Source organism: Megascapheus bottae, chromosome 26 (genome assembly GCF_031878675.1).
Source record: "Megascapheus bottae isolate mThoBot1 chromosome 26, mThoBot2.hap1, whole genome shotgun sequence".
NCBI classification, from domain to species: Eukaryota; Metazoa; Chordata; class Mammalia; order Rodentia; family Geomyidae; genus Megascapheus; species Megascapheus bottae.
The window spans coordinates 21,981,980-22,001,651 of NC_143534.1; the positions used below are offsets into that span (position 1 = coordinate 21,981,980).

The window sequence follows — 19,672 nt, forward strand, 5'->3', positions numbered from 1 at the left end:
ATGTGTCTTAGACAGGATACCTTGAAGTATCTAATCAAAACAAAAAGATAACCAATTTGAGATTTGAGGCTCAATAAAGAATATAAGATGTAGCCTGTATTGGCTCAGGCCTGTGATTTTAACTATTCAGAAAGCTGAAATCTAAGGATTGTGATTGAAACCCATTTCTGGCAGGAAAGTCCTTGAGATTGTTAGCTCCAACAAACCACCAAAAAGCTAGAAGTGGAGCTGTGGCTCATGCGGGGGAGCCATAGCTTTGAGCACTAAAGCCCAGTGACAGCGCCCAGGTCCTGAGTTCAAGCTGTAAAACACATACATACACATGTGTACACACACACACACACACACACACACACACACACACACACATACAAGAGTGCAGAGTTTAGGGCAGCTTTCTCTCCTTATAAACAAGGTAAGGGAAGTTAGAAAACATGTTCCAAACTTAGCTTTCTGATTAGACCACAGCAGATAATACTTTCTGTACCAAGGAGACAATGGCTGAGTCACCATTCCTGAAAGAGCCTATGGCCAAAGGATACCCTTGAACTTTGTTAATGCCTTAAAGAGTCAGTTTCCTTGTGAAGTCCTTCTACTCACATGAAAGCCCAACTGGCTCATCTCAGTGTCACTGTCATGAACATAAAAGCAGCCTAGGTGCCAGGGAAGGTACCCCAGGGATTCAATGTGACACTGGTCTTTTTGGACATGGGCTCTGTGACCAAAGCAGACAGCCTGAACATACAATGAATCAGTGAGAATCCACCACTCTGGCCTACATGGAAAATTAGAAGGCACTTTCTGCCTGCTAGAAGAAAATTCAAGGCAAACAGGTAAGGAGGCTGGGCATGGGAGGAAGTTCAGAATCTCAAACGACAAGACTCTCTATTAAGATGTCATGCTCACAATCTCTGAATGAATTCTCATGTTTTTTCCTCAAGAACACATTCCCCCACCCTGCCCTGAAATAAGTGTGAACCGAACTGTGAAAAACATAGTTTGACCATGTTGTTGTCGCTCCCAATTCACAGCAACAACCTTCAGATTAGAATTATCACTATTTCTTTTATTTTAATCAAAAGACTTGAATAATAATAATAATAATAATAAATCTCTAGCCAAGATACCTCAAAAGATTTCCCTGTTTGAAATCTTGTTCATTCTTCTCCCTGCCTGCAGACCTGCAATCACGGCATTCTCTCTTGAATGGTGCTTGCTTGCAAGTGTCTAATGAGAGGAGGCTTCCCCTGGGCTTCTGGAGAAATCTCTGTAACAGAACTGGGCCTCACATACCGAGAAAGAACTACCTTGGGAAACCCAGCCCTTAGCAAACCTCAAGGATAAACCAGGCTTGTTCTTTCCCATCTTGTTCGCAGTCAATCTGAATGCATTACAAACCACAGAGTCACAAATTGTATTTGATTATTTATAACCATAAAATAAATGGAATAATGTAGGGCTTGTGAATTTTTTTTCCATGACGGAAAAAGCAAGGAACAGAAAATTCCCTTGTGGGGCTAAATGATTAATGTATGATGAATTTATAACATTTGTACATTTGACAACTTTTCCTGAAAGAGCTGAAACCAGTTTCCAAAGTGCAGTACCTATGCTTTCCCAGAACGTTTCAAGTTTTCTAGCCCTGAGCTCTTACATAAACCAGTAGAGTTCAGAGAAATCCATACATTTTGAAGAAGAATATGTAATTCCTTTCTCTGGGTAACTTATCCGGTCATGGCAAAGGCTCCAAAATAGAAACTGTTCACCTGCTTCTAATTTTCTATAAAGGCAGAAATAATATGTCTATGTATTTACTTCTAAAATCATGCCATAAGATACTTGGAGATGAAAGAGGGTCTTGTGAGTTACTACCTACCATTGGCTTCCTATGATTAAAGGTAGAGACCCTATGCAACCTGGACAAACCACATCAAAGACTTCATTAGGCTCACAGATATGGCACGTGTCTGACAATAGTGATGCTCTGAAGTTAATAGACTTTCTGATTAAAGTACAGAGTCCTAGAAAAATAGCAATATGGAGTCTGTCACTGTGCTGTCTCCTTTTGGACATCTTTCTTTTTCTGTTGTGAATATTTTTTTTTCTTTTGAATTCTGCTAGTCTTGGGGCTTAAACTTAGGGCTGGGAGCTATCCCTTTGGTTGTTTTTGTTGTTGTTGTTTTTGCTCTAGGCTGGCATTTTTACCACTTGAGCCATACCTCCACTTCCAGCTTTGAGCTGGGAAGAAACTCAGTCCTCTAGAGTGGCTAGGTTTACAGGCTTGGGTTTTTGTTAAGAAGACAGCAAAACACTTTGTGCTCTGATGGTGGTGGTAGCGGTGCTTAAACGTCCGTTAACTGTAATTACGAGTTTAGTATTATGCTAAATCCTTCATGCATTTTTATCTAACAAAATGGTCTCACTGAGACTGCGAGAAGCATTTTAACATAAGGAAGTAATTGAACAGGCCACAGATAGGAAGAGGGCTGCCAGGATTCTCGAGCTGTAGAAATGTAGAAATAGGGAGTCCCATTCAGTTAGCTGCCATGATTCAAGTCCAATACCTCTGGTAACAAAACTATGTTGCCCTGAGAAACAGCAGCTGGTTTTAAGGGAAATTCTAAGGGAAAGCAATGATTGCTTCATTGTAATTTCCTAACAGAAAGCTTCAGAATCCTCACAGAGCAGTCTCAAGGAGGCCAGCCCCTGCTCAACTCTTCCTAAAGTATTAATAATTCCTCATTCTCCCACAAAGAACAATAATCATGATCTTTCACTTGAGGGGAGGGAAATGAGGAAGCAGTAAAGTCAAGAAGCTTCTCCTCCCCCAGGGCAAGCACCCTTTTCTATCGGATAGACATGGGGGCTCTAAGCAATGACCTGAAGGACAGATATGAAAGCAGTTCATTCTCTCCGTATCTCCATCCAGTTACACCCAAGATGCTTGAAAACCTTTTCCCACCAGCCCTCCAGATCTCCTGTGCAGGAAGAAAGAGAGCCACTCACTCCTTCAAGATACAAAGTAAGCTATCTCTGCTCCCCATTAAGCTGGAAATCCAAACAAAATAACCACTGGCTTGCCCCATACGTGTGGAACCTGGTGTCTCACACACAACACAGGGACATCTATCTGCTTCTGAAGCAAGCACGCTTCTTCCAGTGAACTCACACTGCAGAGCTCTCTAAGTAGCAGTGAAACTGGTTGACACCATTGGATATGCACCATTAGTGGACCATCTGTAGCTTTCTGTCTTATGGCTTTTGCTAGCACTGGTTTATAATAAGCTAGTCACATGCTTTTTCATGTATTTTTTTTGTCCAAGGTTGGGACAAGCTTATGTAACTTTAGCCTAATATGAAATGAAATTTGTAGGTACCAAAACACTTTAGTACTTTCCTCAGACACATTTTGTGCTATAGAGAAAGACAGAGAGGTAGACAAAAGGCCTCTGGGACAGCCAGGATGCTGATGGCTCAGGAGTTTTCACTTTTTTTCCCTTTTATTGCTAACTTTCAGAAGTAATTAGGGCACTCATTTCTAAGCTAATGCCTTCTAATGGTCACTTAATTCTGGACAAACTGCAGAGTAGAATGCTTTTGAAACTAGAATTAATTGTTTAAAAGACATTATTTGGATTACTCTGGTAAATGCAGAGAGAAGAAAAAAAGACCTTTTACTGAGACATTAAAAATAATGAAGTTCCCTCAAATCCTTGGCCTAATACATTGTGTGAGTTTATCTTTTTTTTTTCCTGGCATTCTTTCTGTCTCTTTTTTTCCCAGGAAGTAATAGGCTTCAAAATGGTGCCATATCAGAGTCCTTTACCCATTTGTAAGAGGTGACTGTTTACCTCACTCTTCTTTCAGATCAGTCCCACTAAGAAAGGGAAAGAGTCAGCGTGTGCCATGCTGCAATTATTTTTCTCCCTGTGTTTCTATCTCATTTCAGAAAACACTGAGCACTGCTGTGCTCAGAGATCTGAAGGATGCCATAGAAGGTACAAAGGGGAGAATGTCTCAACCCTCTAACATCCAGTCTATTGAGAGGCATATAAACAACACAACACCTGAATGAAAATGCTACAATGGATGTATAGATAAGATTCTGTAAATCAATAAAATAAGGGCAATTGGGGTGAAAAATCTCCACCTACATCTGGCTCTAGCTTTACCTATTAAGGCCCTACTTATTTTCCAGATAGAGCCTACATCACACACCTTTCTGTTTCCCTCCATGCCAGCCCCATAAATGGTTTCTTCTTTGCATACAGATAGCTCCTTCAGTGTCTTATTTCTGTCTGGCATTTATTATTATTATTATTATTGATTTTTACCAGTCCTGGGCCTCAGCTCAGGGCCTGAGCACTGTCCTTGGACTTTCTCAAGGCTAGAGCTCTACCACTTGAGCCTCAGCCCCACCTCCGGTTTTTTCTATGTATGTGGCACCACCGAGGAATTGAACCTGGGTCTTTGTGCATGCTAGGCAAGCACTCTACCACTAGGCCACCCTCCCGGCCTGGCATTGATGATTTTTTAGTGCATTCTCGGCACAATTTAAATTCCTTGAGAATGAGACTCATTATCTTCGTCAATGTATCCTCTAATATGAGTGTGATGTCTTGCAAATACAGCTTGTGTGCACTGTACCCAAAATGCTTAGAACCACAAATGTTTTGGGATTGGGGGGGAGATTGAGTGTGTGTTCCATGAATGTGCTACTCATGTGCCCATGAAGAGGCCCTGAACATGTTGATGTCTAGAAAAACCCTTATCCTAACAAGTTTACAAGGGAAATATATCCAGACATGTTCTCCTTTTATTTTTGAACATGTGTATAAGAAACAATCACCTCAATTTCAGACCTATTCTACAAGATCTAACCTCATTTGTCCTCCAGATCTCATGGCTATTGCTCTCTCTCAGCAACAACAAAGTTGCACCATTACCTACTGCATTTGAGCTGTTAATATTCTTGCTGATTCCCCCTTCTTCCTGACAGTATAGTTGTAAGCTATTACATCTATTTAGAAGATGTTAGATCTGCTAAATAGCTACACTATGTTATAAATATATTCATGTTCTCTGATTCCTTCCTCAACCGATGATTCTCTCTCTAATATTATTACCAATAATCATAGATGTACATGTATACATGATACATATTTTATATAATGCATATTATGTATATATAACTAATATATAATATCTTGCACATTGTATATTATATGTAATAACGAAGAAATCTATGTTTTATAATGATATATATGTTACATAGGAATACATGGTATGTGTGTTCAGTCATGTGTTATACACTATTTTGGTGAAGGACATTTCAATGGCAGTCCCAGAAGACTGTAATAAAATTAAAGATTCCTTTTGACTGGTGACTGACTGTCTATCCATCATTCCTATTCAGAAAGCCTCTTCTTTCTCAAGAAAGAGGTCTGTGGTCTAGTTCTTCACACTAAAAACCTTGACTTTGTTCCTTATTCTACTCCTAGATCAATACTCATGCACCTATACTTTCCATGGTTCTCCCTATAGGGTCCCTCACACACCCAGGGGTGTATTCACCATCACCTCTGTTTTCTATTTTGACTGATGGAATGAGCTCCTCTAAAACTTTCATGGTCACCACAGTTAATTTCCTGATTCACTCTACCCAGAGTCTAAATTATTCTGCTACTTCCCTACATCGAATTCTTGATTAACTTTTCCCTTCAATCAGAGGAAACTCTAACTCCTCCTCTTGGTTTACTGTTCCTTCAAGCTCCTGTCCGACTCCTTTCAAATCCATTTCTCCTAGTTTGAGATGACGTGATCTTTCCTCCTGGACATTGTTGCACCTCAGGGTCTTCGATTGCCTCTTTTCTTTGTTTGGATCTTTCCATATTTATTTTTTTTTCTCAGAATTCAAGCTACTGAGTTCAGGATTCAGCAACTGCTACCAAGTCATTCTCTAGAACCTCACATAATTGTTTATTCTTTTTAGAGCATCTATCAGCAACTGAAATTAACTTGTTTGTGTATTTATTTATTTATTGCCTCTCTCCTCCAGCATAATATTAGCTTCCTAAGGAGTCTATCTTGATCACCACTGTATTTCTTGCATTTACAACAGTGTTTATCATGTAGCAGTTGGTCAATAAACATTCATGATTGAATTATTGACCCCCTGCAACTCTTCCCTTTGCTCTAGGGATTTCAGCATTATTTTGGGCACCAGGAATTAATGTGAGCTCAATCCAAGGTCTAATGGCCCGTAAATGACTGGATATTTCCTTTGTCTCAGTGCTCAGTTGCTCTAATGAGCAGTCTATATTTCCTGCAGAAAGGCAACACTAACATTTCATCGTCCCATTGTGATCTTACTCCATGGCTCAAGGGTTTCTGTTTCACTTAAAGGGAAACAGACCTAACACAGCTCTGAGAATGGAATGAGGGGCTTTTATTCTCTAAATGTAGTTCAATTCGGCCTCTCTTCTGGAGTACTAGATAATTTGTTCCCTTATAAATGTGTTCTTTGATGTAATAGTAATATAATAGGATGGTGCAGAAGTGTCCCTTTCTTCTTAATCCTCACTCTCCCCTCTTTCACTCTTAACGTCTAACATCCATTAATCACCACCTCTTATCCTTCTAGGTTGAACCTAGATGGTTCATGCTTATCAGGCGTGACTTGTACCCATTGTGGTAACCATTGCTGTTTTGCCATTTTCTCTTGGCCACTGCTGTTAACCTCTGCTAGAATCCTGCTAGCCATACAGAAATGAGGGGACAGGTTTTTAGCTATAGGATTCTCCAAAAACAGGCACCAATGTGTTTTTTTCAAAAATAATGGAACTCTTCTCCCAACATATTTCTGAAAAAATTTTTGAATAATGACCTTCTAAAATGGGAGAAAATAAAACAAATTGGTCAATGCATTTGTTTGCTAAATTAGTATTTTTTAGATCTATAAACAGTCCTTACATTAATTTTATTTATATTAATTTTAAAGTTATTATTTTATTTGACATAATCATTCACTGACTGTAGTTTCACTCTTATAACTGAAGAAACTGTTAAGTTATGACTCCAATTAACTTCCAGAGAAGGTTAGTCTTATTTCTTACTAAGCCTCACAAAGGGTAAATTCTCACCAAAAGTAGGCAACGGAATCACATTCTAAGCAGCTTAACAAAGGTCAAATGTAAGCAGTGCAATTTTTCTATTTCTGCTAATTAGAGAGTTATTGGTGGACTTGACACAGTGATAGAGGGAAAAGCTCCATGCCATGTAGAAGGTGGGTGGTTAAGAGAAAAGACTAAAAGCAGCATATCAGTAAGGGAATATGGCAACCATCCGATAAGAAGGAAAGTAGCTTGGTCCAGGTGGTGGCCACTGAAATAGTGCCAATCGGATCTACGCGGGTAATAAGGAGAGAAATACTATAGAGGATGTTTATACTGTTGGCTTGATGACAGCGGAGGAATCTTATGAACTATGGGAAGTAGAAAGTCTGACTTTATTTACCTCAAAGCTTTCAACTTGTGACTTTGAGCAGACTCATAAACAACTCACAGGAGACAATTCCAAAGTAGCAGCAGAGACAGCAAGGATACAAGAAGGAGGGATGGCTCCATTCATTAGGAAGCACGCTCAAGAAGAGTGAGGGCTAGAGGGTAAGACTTCAACTGGGAAGGTCGAGGGTGGGTGCACTGAGACATCCAGTTGTACACTGTATGGATAGATCCTCAGATAATATTCACATAGGATGTGAAGAAGCTCAGATATGGAAGACAGGAAATGCTAGCCATGGTGGTGAGATGATAAATAACTTAAAGCACTGAAACATGGGACAGTAGAAGCCATTAGTGGAGTTAGTAACAGAAAGAATTCCAGGATGTACCCATTGTAGGGTTTGAATTTTCGGCATCTTTGAGTATTCCTTACTCTGCAGAAAATAAAAATAAAATAAAATAAGATAGGAAATGCTATTAGGTGTTGCAAGTGACCTAACTCCTAATTGTCAAATATCAGCTCACCCCAGTTCCTACGGCAGCAGAGCCATGTGCTTTTTTTATGAGAAGACTTTCTTTCATCCATTAAGGTGAGATAGACAAATCCTCCGGTCCTTGTTCCAAGAAAGCACTTTTAACTGCTGAGACTAGACTTGGTTTCATCAATAAATGAGCTGTTAAAATTGATTTTTCCTCATTGAAAGGCACTTCATTCACAAATACACTCTGCCACATGGAGACTATTTGAGCCTCTAGCCTCAGCTGTTTGTTCCAAATGAAACTCTATCATCACAAGCACGAATCTCTGGATTCTTATTGGTGTTGTCACTGTGTAAAATCCTATTTTTCCACATATTCGTGGTCCTTCAAACTTGAATGCTAGTCAGTGTTCTAGGACTTTTGCATATGCAGAAACAAACACTTTTGTATATGGAAAGCATTTTGTTTTTGTCATGCCCCCAATTGAACTTTTTAGGAAGGAAAAATATCACTTAAAGAAAAATGGTTTGTGGGTGCCGCCTCTGTTTCTTATAGCAGCATTATTCCATGGGCTATACAATATGGCTCTATCATTGCTATTTTCACAGAAAGAAAATACACCTCAAATTCAATAACACTGGCCATTTTTTAGGAAGTCAGAAAAATGCATAAAAACATTGTTGCAGAAAACAATGTGTTATGCTCCAAGAATGTGTCCTTTGTGTGACAAACAAGCAATAACATGGCACTGGGAGATGTGTAGAGTGCTTATGCCTGGCAGACAATTGTCCTGTATCGTCTTTTCTTCTGCTGTCTGTCCTGTTTAACTCTGAGACTCAGAGACAGAGAAAAGAACAACACCCAGTTTCAGTGGAGAGCATCTTTAACAACTCTGGGGTGAATGTATCATAAGATAAATATAATTCTGAATAGTATTCTAAAACTTCCCAATAAGAAACACATGGCAGGGATTGGGGCCTTACACCTCTAATCATAGTTACCCAGGAGGTTAAGATCTAAAGATCAAGGTTCAAAGCTAGCCTGAGCAGAAAAAAATGAGTGATAGTTCTCTATAGTTACCTAGTTTAAACCTGGAAGTGGATGCGTGGCTCAAGTGGTAAAACACCAGCCTTGAGTGGAAAATGCTAAGGGAAAGTGCAAGTTCCCTGAGTTCAAGCCCCTTGGTTTCTAGCATAAAACAAGAGAGAGAGAGAGAGAGAGAGAGAGAGAGAGAGAGAGACAGACAGACAGACAGACAGACAGACAGACAGACAGACTTACATTTACAGTATCAAACTCATTTGTGCTGTTTTATTAAGGCAAGATACTGGGCTCAGCAAACTCATTTGCAGTGCCAGATCAGGCAGGCTAATTGTTCTAAAGGTCAGAGGATGGTACCCCCCTCTGCTCTATCTGCACACACACACAGTGTTCCCTGTTGTTCTCAAGGAAGTCCCACACAGTTCTTGTGGCATCTCCTAGGATTTCTACTTAAAGTTTTAAAATATTGTTTTAATTTCCCGTCATATCTGTTCCCATTTGGCAATGTAAGCTATTACACAATGCCTTGTCCTTGAAGGGTACAATTTATTGGGGTTTCTATGTGCAACATCTTGTTTTTAAAAATGCCATTTTTGCAGAAATATTTGAGTTTGGGAGGGGAGGGGAGGGAAGGGGAGGGGAGCAGCCTGTAGCTCAGGCACTGGCACTGAGATATTCCACAGTGTGTGGCACTTTCAGTTTTTACCTCTGGCTTCTTGTCTAATCTTGCAATAAGGAAGAGAGGGCAGCTTTTGCTCCTTAGAAAAGAAGGAGGAACAGGGCTGGGGTGGGAAATGAGGGGAGGGAAATGGGTAGTTCCTTTTAGATAATGGGTGGTCAGCAATTACATAAAAATGTGACAAACAACCAAAAGGTCTAAACTCTTCTATCATTGCAGCTGCACGATTCCAAACAGATGCTCTGGCCCGAGGAGTGAACTATGACATAGAAACCCATTAGCATGGTTTGTCTTCGTGGAAAACAGCTCCATTTGGACTGATCACTAAGCGCTATAGTAAACATCACTGGGTGAAGAGTTTGATTTCCATCCTTCCAACTGCTTTTAGAATACTATTCAGACTCAAAGAATTGATTATCCAATCTTAGCTAAATTTGTATGCGCACTTTAGACAAATGTGTTAGTGATCTGAGATTCTGGTCAGCTGGAAGGGAATTTTATAGAAAAAGCTGTCTTCACAAAGTTTTCAGTGGGTTGCATGTTTGAGGTTCTTGTCATGCTTCTCAGTGGATGAGGGGAGACAGCTCTCTAGATAGCTTTGTCAAGCCACCCCAGATTGCCTCCTCAGTGTTGTATGTCTCCATAAAGCTGACCTGCCTTTCTGCTACACAAACACACACACACACACACACACACACACACACACACACACACTGTAGTACTGGGACTTGAACTCAGGGCTTCTAATAATTTCTTAGCTTTATTCCTCGTAGTTGGAAGTCTACCACTTGAGGCATGCCCCAGGCCAGCTATATGAATGGAAGGTGGATTCTGGAAGACTTTAGTGACCCAGCTGGCTTCAAACTTTGATTCTCTAGGGCCCTCCCTCCTAAGTAGCTAGGATTATAGGCATAAACCTGGCACCTGACTTCATTTTTTTATAAGATTTTGTTTGTGGATTTTAACCACAAGAATTCAAAGGCTCAAAGAAAGTACATTATTTATATTATTCATTTTTTAAAGTCACACAATTAGCCAGGAGTGGTTTTACAAGCCTATAATCCTAGCACTTGGGAAGGCAAAACCAGAAGATTTGTAACTTCAAAGCCAACCTGGGCTATATTGCAAGACTTCAAAAAATAAAAGGGGAAAAAAGGAGAAAAAATGAAGTGACAAAATCTTGTCTGTGTGTGCATGTGTCTAAGTATGTATTTGTGTTATTGTGGGTATGGGTAAAGTTGTACATGCATGCCTCTGTGTGCATATATGTAAGTGTATATATGTATTTAATGATTTTTCACTGTACCATATAGCACGCCTCTTCTCTGTTAGATGTGTGCATCAGATTTTTCAGGCATATGATACGTCAGATGCATACCAAATATTTACTTATACATTATACTTATAAAAACATTTAGGGGGACAGGAGTTTGGCCTAATGGTAGAGCGCTTGCCTAGCATACACAAGAACCCTGGTTCGTTTCCTCGGTACTATATCTATAGAAAAAGCTGGACATGGTGCTGTGGCTCAAATGGTAGAGCTCTAGCCTTAGAAAAATCCAAGGACAGTGCTCAATCAAAACTGTGCTGGGACTAAGTGACAAAGTTATCCCAGCCTGCAACTCAGCATGTTCTGCATGTATACTTCTTCTCTGCTTCACAGAAAATGCAACAAACACCTAGACATGAAGAAGGCTTTCTTCTTAATTCATGCTGGAAACCCCCAAGGCTTGACATAAAATATATCAGTGTGTCTCCAGCATATGCAGTCTGTAGCTCATTACCAAGCAAGAGACAGAGAAGTAGTTAAAGCTGCTATCAACTCTAACATTCACAGTTGAGGCTACAACCCAAAGCAATCTTGTTTCTACTGGTTTTTTGAACTACACAAAATCCCAACTAAACTCAGGCTTATTTGTTGGCAAATGCACACACAGAAAATCATTCTGGGACTCATATCTTGTTTTTTTACAGTTTGACAGCAAGCATCAAACAGGGGCAATGTCAGCCACGGGACTTAACTTTCATGCCAATTTCAGCTATGCCCTATAAAGGATTTTTCTTAAATCTGTAAGGTCACAGCAGCTTTCTCCTTCAAGAGCATAGCTTAGATGTACAAAATTAAAATTCCATTTTCTACATCCCTTCCATTCATAAAAAGCAATTAGAGTATCTAATTCACTCTTTGATGCTGGCAGAAGCTATAGTTTTCATTTGTCTCAGTGGGTTATGCCAAAATACCTCTTTCATTTATTAAAGTCATTGTGATTTGCTACCAACTCTGAGCTGAATGGCATCTCAAGGCCACACTTTTTCATTCATCCACTCATCCAAAAAACAAAATAATAGCCACTAGAGCAGCCATTCATTGATTAACCTGTAGTGGTTCCTTACATTAAGCATCTTGAAATAAGGTATCTAGTAAGACTCAACAACATAGACAAATGACACTAGCAGTAACAGGGCCATTATTCTATGTTTTTTCCCATAAATTCTAGATGCCCAGTCTTTCCACCTGTGTCATGTACCCTAAGTTATTTAGGCAACATAAAAGTGGGCTGTCTTAGAAGGAATGGAAGTCTACTTCTCACCATCTGGGCCTTAGTTTCTTTGTAAGCTATGAAACAAGCCAACAAACAATTAAAAAACACTCATGCAAAGGCTTATGATTTTATTTGTGAGAGGCAAAGAAAGTACACTGATATTCTACTATTTTGATCACCTTCCCATATATTATTCCACTTCTTTTGTTCAATTTTTTAAAATATGTGTTATCTCATTTTGCTGATGAAGAAACCAAGGCTCAGAAAATGAGCAAGTGAGTTATAAAGCAATGGTTGAACATGAAGTCTAGAGTACTAATAATTCTTACATAAACTCAGAAAGGTTTCCAAGTCAGAGAATACATTTAGGTACATGGTACCAGAGCAAAAAAACAACTCTAAAGTAATACCCAGAAAGGCAGTGTGGAAATCTTGATACCCAGTTCAGTTTTGAAATATTTTTTGATGGCTAGGAAAGGATACAAAAATCAGAGCACTTATAGGTACTGGCTTGAAGAAGGAATATTAACCATTGGTGGACTGTCTGGTTTGGTGTCCAGGCTTGTCTTGTCTGGCCTATTCTGGAGTTTACTCAATTAGGAAGAATGACAGAAAAGATACAACATACTGTGCTTTAGAATAGCTTAACATTTAGCTCACAAACCAGATAGAATAAAGCAGTTATAAAAAAAAAGAAGTGTGTGAGTTGATTTCCTGATTGTTGTCTCATTCCTCTCACTGCTGGCGTAGAGGAAGGCAGTTGATTTTTGAGGGTTGATTTTATAGCCTGCTACCCTTCCAAAGTTTTGAATCAGCTCAAGGAGCTTGGGAGTGGAGTCTATAGGGTTTATGTCATCTGGGAAGAGGGAAAGTTTCACTTCCTCTTTCTCTATTTGGATCCCCTTTATGCTTGCTTCTTGCCTTATTGCACTGGCTAGGAATTCTAATGCTATGTTAAAGAGGAGCGGAGAGAGTGGGCATCTTTGTCTCGTTCCTGATTTTAGAGGGAATGGCTTTAGCTTTTCGCCATTAAGTGTAATACTAGCAGTGGGTTTCTCATACACAGCCTTTATTATATTGAGGAATGTTCCTTGGATTCCTAGTTTCTCCAGAGCTTTTAACATAAAGGGGTGTTGGATCTTGTCAAATGCCTTTTCCGCATCTATTGAGACAATCATGTGATTTTTATCCCTGCTCCTGTTGATGTGTGGAATTATATTAATTGATTTGCGTAGGTTGAACCAGCTTTGCCTCTCTGTGATGAATCCTGCTTGATCACAGTGTATAATTTTTTTGATGAGTTGTTGTAGATGGTTGGCCAGTATTTTGTTAAGTTTTGCATCGATGTTCATTAAAGAAATAGGTCTATAGTTCTCTTTCTTTGATGAATCTCTGTCTGGTTTGGGGATGAGGGTTATACTCTCTTCATAGAAGGAGTTTGGTAAAGAGCCTTCATTTTCAATTTCGTTGAAGAGCTTGTGGAGTATTGGTGTGAGCTCTGCTTTGAAGACCTTATAGAATTCAGCTGTGAATCCATCTGTCCCTGGGCTTTTCTTAGGTGGGAGTTCTCTTATTGCCATTTCTATTTCAGTGCTTGAAATAGGCCTGTTTAGTTGGGTCAGTTCTTCTTGGTTCAGTGTGGGTATGTTAATATTGGCTAGGAATTCGTCCATTTCTTCTAGATTCTCAAATTTGTTGGCGTAAAGGTTTGAGAAGTATTCCCTCATGATACTCTGGATCTTGGTAATTTCTGTCGTGATATTACCATTTTCGTCTGTGATTTTGTTTATTTCGGTATGCTCCCTTCCTTTTTTTTGGTAAGATTTGCCAATTTTGTTAATTCTTTCAAAGAACCAACTTATTGTTTTGTTGATTCTTTCTATAGCTTTTCTTGACTCCAATTCATTTAATTCTGCTTTGATTTTGATAATTTGCTTCCTTCTACTGGGATTAGGGTTGGTTTGTTGCTCTTTTTCCAGGAGCTTAAGGTGACACAATAAATTGTTGGTTTGTGATTTTTCCAATTTGTTATTGTAGGCACTCAGAGCTATAAATTTTCCTTTAGTACTGCCTTTGCCATGTCCCAAAGGAGCTGGTATTTTGTGTGCTCCTTTTTGTTAAATTTCATAAACTGTTGGATTTCTGTTCTGATCTCTTCGATGACCCATTGGTGATTCAACAATGTGTTGTTCAATCTCCATGAGTTACAGGGTTTTCGTTGGTGGAGATGTGGGAAAATAAAGTACCTAGGAATTACCTTAACTAAGAATGTAAAGGACCTTTTGATGAAAACTTTAAAATCCTAAAAAAGGAAATTAAAGCAGAACTGAGGAAATAGAAAAACCTCCCATGCTCCTGGATTGGAAGAATCAATATCGTAAAAATGACAATCTTGCCAAGGGCTATCTACAAATTCAGTGCAATACCCATCAATATCCCAATGGCATTCTTTAAAGAAATAGAAGAGGCAACCCGAAATTTCATATGGAATAATAAAAGACCCTGTATAGCAAAAACACTTCTTAGCAGAAAGAACAGCACAGGAGGAATTTCAATTCCAAACTTTAGACTCTATTACAGAGATATAATTATCAAAACAGCTTGGTACTGGCACAAGAACTGGCCTGAAGACCAATGGAATAGAACTGAAGACCCAGATATTAAACCACAGACCTATGGCCACCTAATCTTTGAAAAGGGAGCCAAAAAAAAATAGAATGGAAGAAAGACAGCCTCTTCAACAAGTGGTGCTGGCAGAACTGGTTAGGCACCTGCAGAAAACTAAAGTTGGATCCTTCTTTGTCACCCTGCACTAGAATTAACTCCAAGTGGATCAAAGACCTGGAGGTAAAAGCCGACACACTGAAAACTTTACAAGAAGGAATAGGAGATACACTAGGCCTCTGTGGCACAGGTGGAAACTTTCTTAATAAGGACCAAAAATCACAACAAATCAGAGAAATGCTGGATAACTGGGACTGCATTAAACTGTAGAGCTTTTGTATGGCAAAGGACATAGCTAGTAAACTAATTAGGAAGCCTACAGAGTGGGAGAAGATCTTCACCAACCATACAATGGACAAAAGCCTCATATCTAAAATATATCAACAGCTCAAAAAATTGAATCAATCCAAAACTAATCTCCAAAGTAACAACCATCCCATTAAAAGATGGGCCAAAGACTTGAAGAGAAGTTTCTCTGAAGAAGAAATAAGAATGTCCTATAGACACATGAAGAAATGCTCAACATCTCTGGTCATAAAAGAAATGCAAATCAAAACAACTCTAAGATTCCACCTCACTCCGGTTAGAATGGCCAGGATCAAGAAATCTAATAACAACAGATGCTGGAGGGGATGTGGCCAGGAGGGATAACTATTACACTGTTGGTGGGAGGGCAAACTCGTTCAACCACTATGGAAAGCAGTATAGCAGTTCCTCAAATGACTAAACATAGAGCTCCCCTATGACCCAGCAATTCCACTACTTGGCATTTACCCAAGAAACAAGGACATACTAAATCCACCAGCACAACAATGTTCATTGCAACACTATTTACCATAGCAAAGATATGGAACCAACCTAGATGTCCCTCAATTGATGAGTGGATCAACAAGATGTGGTATTTGTACACAATTCTATGCTGCTGTCAGAAAGAATGACATTGCCCCATTTGTTAGGAAATGGAAAGACTTAGAAAAAAATCATATTAAGTGAAGTAAGCCAGACTCAAAGGAATTTAGGCTCAATGGTTTCCCTCATTTGTCATAATCAGTAGAAACCTTGGGTTCTCCTAGCAGAGATTTGCAATAGAGCAAAACCTTGATACAATAGGTCATTTAATATGACGCTAAATGAAAGGATCTCTAGGATATAGAAACATAAGCCATATAATGAATGATTGTTGTCCTTAAGGTACTATGTTATCTCTCATCTCTTTTGCTGTCCCTTGGTTGTCTCATATTGTTACAGTATCTCACTTTGTTACCTGATATATTGGATATATGCATATTTGGTTATTTGAAAGTGGATAAGGAAGGGGGGGAAACAAGATGAGGGGTGGGAGTGGGAGGGGGAGGAAAATGGGGACCAAGACATGTGAAAGGGTATCAATGTATGTGAATTAATGCACCTTCTATCTGGCAAATATCATGTAACCCTTCTATTAATTATAATAAAAATATATGAAAAAAAGTGTGTGAGAATTGGCTAGACAAAGAATTCATTAGTTTTAAAGTATCTTCTTAGATCACAAGGATTCGATTCTCTGAAGGAAAAATGACCCATCTCTACATTATACCCTTAACTTTGACTATACTTCATATAGGACTAAACAAGTGAAGCACAGTTGAGTCAATAAGATCATTTATGTGGGAAAAACAGAACTTTTGTTGAAATCTCATGGTGTCATCCTCAGAACTGAACAGTATTAGTGGTGGTGCTTAAAGAGAAGGTTTATATTTTCTTGTTACTGAAATCACTGGATTTGCCCTGGTGTTAGTCAATTTTTCTTTTCTTATAATAAAATACCTGAGATAAACAACTTTAAAAAGAGGAAAGGTAGGGCCGGGAGTTTGGCCTAGTGGTAGAGGGCTTGCCTAGCATGCACGAAGACCTGGGTTCAATTCCTTGGCACCACATACATAGAAAAAAGCCAGAAGTGGTGCTGAGGCTCAAGTGGTAGAGCTCTAGCCTTGAGAAAGTCCAAGGACAGTGCTCAGGCCCTGAGCTCAAGTCCAGGACTGGCAAAAAAAAAAAAGAGGAAAGGTTATTTTTCTTCATGATTTCAGAGGTTTCAGTCCATAGTCCTGTAGCTCTACCATTTTAGGCAAGTGATATGGCATACTCTTGCAGTGGAGAACTTGTAGTATAGTAAAACAGTTCACCTTGTTGCAGCTGAGGAACAAAGAAAGGTGGAACAAGAGGTAAGCATCCCAATATCCTCTCCAAGATCATGTCCTTTTGCTCCGCACACCTGGATCCACCCATTAAAGATCTCACTGTCACTCAATAGAGCAACAATCAAGACTTTGGCAAGCTGGGCATCGGTGGCTTACAAATGTAAATCTACCTACTCAGAAGGCTGACATCTGAGCATTGCAGTTCAAAGCCAACCTGGGCAGAAAGGCTCGAAAGACTTTTATTTCCAATTAGCCAGAAGTGGCACTGTGGTTCAAAGTGATAGAGCACTAGCCTTGAGCTGAAGAGCTTAGGGACAGTGTCTAGGCCCAGAAATCAAGCCCCAACACCAAAAATGAAGAAGAAGAAGAAGAAGAAGAAGAAGAAGAAGAAGAAGAAGAAGAAGAAGAAGAAGAAGAAGAAGAGAATGACAACATTGGCAAATGGGCTTTCAGAGTGAACCTTAAACTATTCTCTCTTCCCTTCTGAAATTTTATTTACCCAATTCTTTACAGAATCATAACATAGCCCACTCTCCATCCCCTTCCCTTCTCTCATTTGAGCCACAGAGAGTAGATTCTAGTAGGTTTAACCAAACAAAACGTAAATGATTCAGAGGTGCAGATGGCTAGCTCTAAGGTCTTTACACTAACCAAGTCTAAACTGGCAAGACAACAAATTTGCAAAGCTGGGCACAAGAAAACAAGGAACATTTTCAAATACAGAGAAACAAGTAAAGCCTTCTGAAGTATGTGGTTGAACTAAGAAAAATATAGACTATTTGGAAGTTGATTGGATCAAACAGATAAGGACCTGAATTCCTCTGCCAGAAGAAACATGGAATCCACACCAACATCAGAAAGTAGCAGTGGTGGAGGAGGCTGGCAGATATTTGGCTTATATATTAGATACATTATATTTATAGGGATTTTTTGGCTATTGTTTTGTTGGCATCGGCCTGAGGGTACTTGAAGTACCCTATTTCATTTCGACAGGTGGGGTAACAGTTACGACAGAGCATCTCGCATTATTGCCAGTTTGGCAGTGTGACGGGACAATTAAGGAGGAAAGTCTTGCATGAGGTTTAAATTCAATAGGCATCGAGGGATACCTTGGCCTCCGTGGCTGTCACTGGTCAGCTGAGTCCTAAGTGAATCATAGTGCTGGTTTGTCTCAGAAAAGGCCGTCCTTGGTCTATCCCCAAAGCTCCAAATCCACTCTGGTAGGAGGAAGGGGCCAAAGACTGGATGAATATTACTACGGGTGTCAAACTCAACACCTTGCAAGATTGAAAGGCAGAAGTAAGGCCTACATAAGCAAAAATGAGAAAAATGACTCCATTTTCTGTTTTCTTTTGAAAGATGTCGACCGAGCACTTTGTTCCTATTAGTGATGTTGGGATCTAACCCATCCCAGTGTCAGGACAGAGCAGAAGCACGCATGCTTATGGAGCTAAGGCTTTCGTGGCTGATAAGGCATTTTGTGTCTTCGGGTCTTCATCTATTGTCTGCTGAAATGTGCTCTCTCTTTTTCTCTAGTGCTGTCAGCTGGCAGAGGGAGAATGAGGATTTTATTGAACCTGGTAGAAGTAAGGTTAGATGCATTTCACATGAGGGAAAAAAAATACTTCCAACACTCAGTTTTTTTTTAACCAAGTTACTACATATCACAAGCCCAGAAATCAGAATAGAGTACAATTCTTCTGTTCCTGTCATATTCTTCTACAAAACCTTCCAATATATCCTTTAAACTCACCCTGTAAACTTACCCCATTGGAAACCAGAAAGTCATTTGAGTATGATGTTTGTTGGCCCATTGGCTCTTACGTAGTTAAAAGTTGCATTGATAATAGAGTATCCTTAAATGTTTGTTACATTTAAAGTGCTTAAATAATAGAGTAACCATTCTTTTTTTAAGATGATAAGCAATAGTTTTCCTATTATTTTATTTTCAGGAATATAATTTTCACCAAATATTAAAATTTAGCCTATAAACTTAAGTTCTCAATAATACATATATCCCCAAGTCCAAAGGACTTTGATTCAAAGTGTTTTCATTTCCCAACTATTTTTCTTTTCCCTTTTTTTTTCAGAGTCAAAATTAGAGCACAGAAACAGCTTCTGAAGGTTTATTCTCCTAGTACTTGCAACCTGGCAGGGAGCTCTGAGTAGTCAGATACTGGGTTCGATGGGATACAGTGGGATACATTTCCCCTTACAGGTCTTATTTTCTATCTAAAGGCTCAACTATTACTACTCTCAAGTTTCACACTGGGCTTTTCCAATGGCCACAGAAATGCAGAAATAATGTTTGTCCAGGCCTGTGAAGGGAACAGTGGGAATCTAAAACAGAGCCATAAATAATGATAGCTCTTAAACAAGCAGTCTTCTCAAGAACACATCTTATCCCTCACTAGCTTTCTGAAACCATTCCCTCTTAGAGTCAAGTTTTTAATCTTGCTGCTTTGAGAAGCAAAAATTTGTCTGCTTTCTCCGTGTAAGATTAATTAAAATGGGCACACTGTGAAA

The 19,672-nt window shown here is 39.3% G+C and overlaps 1 long non-coding RNA gene across 1 annotated transcript; it reads left to right on the forward strand.

Annotated features, from left to right (window-relative positions):
* The first annotated feature begins 755 nt into the window (after positions 1 to 755).
* On the forward strand, positions 756 to 4,044 carry LOC150046068 (uncharacterized). Its single transcript, XR_016532678.1, has 3 exons — positions 756 to 833; positions 2,930 to 3,022; positions 3,950 to 4,044. It is a non-coding gene; the product is annotated as an uncharacterized LOC150046068 (long non-coding RNA).
* The last annotated feature ends 15,628 nt before the right edge of the window (positions 4,045 to 19,672 follow it).